Source organism: Amphiura filiformis, chromosome 7 (assembly GCF_039555335.1).
Source record: "Amphiura filiformis chromosome 7, Afil_fr2py, whole genome shotgun sequence".
Taxonomy (NCBI): domain Eukaryota; kingdom Metazoa; phylum Echinodermata; class Ophiuroidea; order Amphilepidida; family Amphiuridae; genus Amphiura; species Amphiura filiformis.
The window spans coordinates 32,957,424-32,961,250 of record NC_092634.1 but is presented as its reverse complement, the minus strand read 5'-3'; positions in this window follow the sequence as shown (position 1 = coordinate 32,961,250).

The window sequence follows — 3,827 nt, the reverse complement described above, 5'->3', positions numbered from 1 at the left end:
CTCATCCACCAAGTTTGGTTACAATCCAACAATCTTTACTCTGATGACCTTGAAATGACCTTGACATTTCTGGTATTCGATGGTGATCCCATGCACCAAGTTTGGTGACAATCCATTAATCTATAGAGGGTATTCAATACTACGTCACTCATGACAGAGTCATCCTCATTTAAATAAAATTCTGTCCTCCATAAGGTAAGAAGGGGCAATTCGCATTATAATGCAATAAAACAGGTGATAGGTGTGAATGGTTGTGGAATCGGTCTAGAGACCTGTCCCTCTGTCATCTTAAGCTATCTTAGAACTGTCCTCTAACATGGCTCCCATTTCAATTGTTACACCGTTCCGGTTGGTTTATTGCATACACTCTATACTCGAATGACCTTGACATGACCTTGACCATTATTGGCATCTCATCCACCCAGTTTGATGATAATCCAACAAACTATACTCATGGGCCATCATTGTACCAAGTATGGGCCCTGGGGCTACTTTGGTTCTTGAGCTAGAGGCAAATAAAGATGAATCAGAAGAAGAAGGACTAGATGGCACTGTTGTGTTTGAGCAAACACGAATATCTATGCCTGTGATTCTCAAGGTACACCCCCCCCCACATGACATACTTAACCTATTCTGACACCCCGTAATGTATTCAATGTTAAAAGGGCTATCAATATACAAACGCAGGGCATTGGAGCTGCTTTATTTACTGAATAACGGCCGGCCCTACGTTTTAGCGTTTCGGCCCTTGGGCACACATTATGTGACATATGTGGTTCATATATACACACAAAAAACGACAATATAATGCTGAAGAGCTATTAGTGCACCAAATCTGAGCCGTGTAGCCACTTGCCTCATCGTCATCCTTCTGTCCCAAGAGAAATATGAAAGCAGAATCGTCAACCAACCTATGGAATCTGATGAATCTGATGGTTACATGTCATAAGACTGAGATGCAAGAACCATATGCTGAACTCAAACTTATACGACGTTCAAAACGACGTTATATATTGCTAGTCTCTGTCATAAGGTGGATTGTACTCATTCGTCACGAAGGAGAACAAGTCGGATGGAAAACAGACTAACATCTGATATGGTCAATAGAGGGCGACGCGCTTGAAATGTTAATGGTCACAGGGCTTATGCCTACTTCAATATAGCATGCTTTTGATTTTGACTAAAAACTAAGGTTAACATGCTACTTAAATTAAATTGTATTTCAGTGCTTTCCAAATATTATGGTTGCCAAAAACCATATATATTAAGGACCATTACATCCATTAATCATAACTTAACCATGTTAACATGTTGTAAAAATCAGCGTATTTCAAAGTATCCCGTGCGTTTTATACGACGTTGGTGTCCAAAATGTGAAATCGCAATGACATTTTTATAAGAACTTCATCTTAGTTTTTATACTTTAAAATAAAAATAAAAATGTACATAAAATTCCTTCTTACATTCTGAAACCTTTTACTCCTTACTTGTCTCTTTCAGCTTTCCAGAATTTCCTGAAATACGTTGTACAGTATTAATAGGCTAATTAGATCCTTGATAATTTGTGGTAATTAATATATTTAAAGTTAATAAAACTTATCCTCTGCAACAATATTGCTCATATAAACACATGACACAAAGTAAGATAATAACTCGAAATCTATGCATCTTTAAAACTGAAATAACAAAGAGAAATCCAGACTTGTGAGGATCAAAATTTGTCTTAAGGGATCCAAAATGAGCGTTTATTGCGTTTCGACAGTGCTTGTTGTGGGACATGAGAGCACCTCAGACCTATCGAATTGCATTCTGAATACGAAGCATGTATTTCTGATATCAAATAATTTTTTTTTTTTTTAAATCACAATATAATACAAATTTTATGACAAATTATAACAATTTGATATTTTTCAAATTTTGATATATAACAGTCCTCGAAGTAAATTATATAAATCTAATGATATATTCTTAAAGTGTATGTAGCTGGGAGGAAAAGCCGACGGTCAATTGAAAATTTTGACCTTTCATATTGAAGATATGGATTTTTTCCCAAAAGACCTAATTTTTTTTTTTGTGTTTTGGGAAAAAAATCCATATCTTTAATACGAAAGGTCAAAATTTTCAATTGATCGTCGGCTTTTCATCCCACCTACATACACTTTAAGTATAAATCATCAGATTTATAAAGTTTACTTCAAGTACTGTTAAATATCAAAAATATCAATTTTAATGATTTGCCATAAAATGTGTATTAAATTGCGAATTTCAAAAATCAAAATTATTTGATATCGGAATGACATTCTTCATATTCAGAATGCAATTCGATATGTCTGATGTGCTCTAATGTCCCAAAATAAATACTGTCCAAACGTTCATACCACAGCCCTTAATAGGTAGCTCACCATTTGAAGACCTGAGCCCAAGAAGACCGTAAGTCCACTTGGCCCCTCAGCATGTATAGACCCAAAGTATAGTTTCTTAATGTTTTATAATGTTTAATACATGTTCCAGGGTCAAAACCTCATGAAAGGTTGTAAAAGATCTGTTTTGGCCCCTGAACATGGATAAAACATTACCAAACTATACGAAACTATACGCAACTTTAGTGTATTCATGTTAAGGGGCCAAGTGGACTTACGGTCTTCTTGAGCTCAGGTCTTCATTTGTTGCTATGGTAACTTTGAATGAAAAAAGATGCAGATTCAAATGTTACATCTAAACCCATTGAACATGTTGCTTACGTTGCCAGAGTTTCTATTCATCACTGGTCACCGCGGGTCTTTAAATCTACATATGTTTTATTCAAGGAGTCACCATGGCTACAAATTTCAAGCTAACTAGACAAATGAAGCATCACAATTTGCAGAACTAAAATCGGTTTCTTTTTCCTATTGTGCCGCCTATTGTATTCAGGACTAAAGACAATGTTGATTTTACTCTTTGTAAAGTTTCTTTCCATTAAATTGGAAGCAAAATAAAGCATTCGAGTCTTGTGTCAGATTTTCACTAATAAGTTTGGGTAAAGTCCTCAACGAGCTGAAATCCACATGAACTTAAGGGGGTACTACACCCTTCGATAAATTTGTGACTATTTTTGCACTTTTCTCAAAAACTAATAACACACTGGTAACAAAAGTTATGTATATTATAGGGGCAAAGAATCTAATTACTACAGGGTGCACTACACTAAATCCTTCCGCATTTGGTGTAACCCTTCAAAGTTCCGGTAAAAAATAGCACCTATGCGAAATATATCGGCGTCCCGAGGGAACCAAATTTGAGTGACTCTTGGTTGTTTTGAGAAAAAGATAGAATAGGAGCTCAACATTACATATCTGTTCAGAAAATTTTCTGAATCGAATGTGCATGGGTAATAGGCCCTCGGAACAATATCATGGCCGGAACTGGTAAAGAGGCGAGCGTGTCGGCTGAAATTCGGGATGGCGCTGTTCAGGAGTTCGTATCTCTCAAGTTTGTCTTAACTTGTCCCAAAAAATTAAATTTAAATAAAAGTTTAATCTTTATTAAAGACATTGGTTTGATCAAAACATTAAAAATGTTGTTACATGGGGTAGAAAAACAAACTTACTTTCTTGTATTTTCCCGTGTATTTCAATGGGACGATTATTTAGTGGTGTGTGCCCTACACTGAAATTTCAGTGACCCAAGACAAGCGGTTCGTTATTTATGATCAGAAATGAGGTACCGCTAGGATGTACCTCATTTCCTATCATATTTACTGAACCACTTGTCTTGAGTCACTGAAATTTCAGTGTAGTAATTGGATTTCTTGCCCCAATAATATACATAACTCTGTTACCAATGTG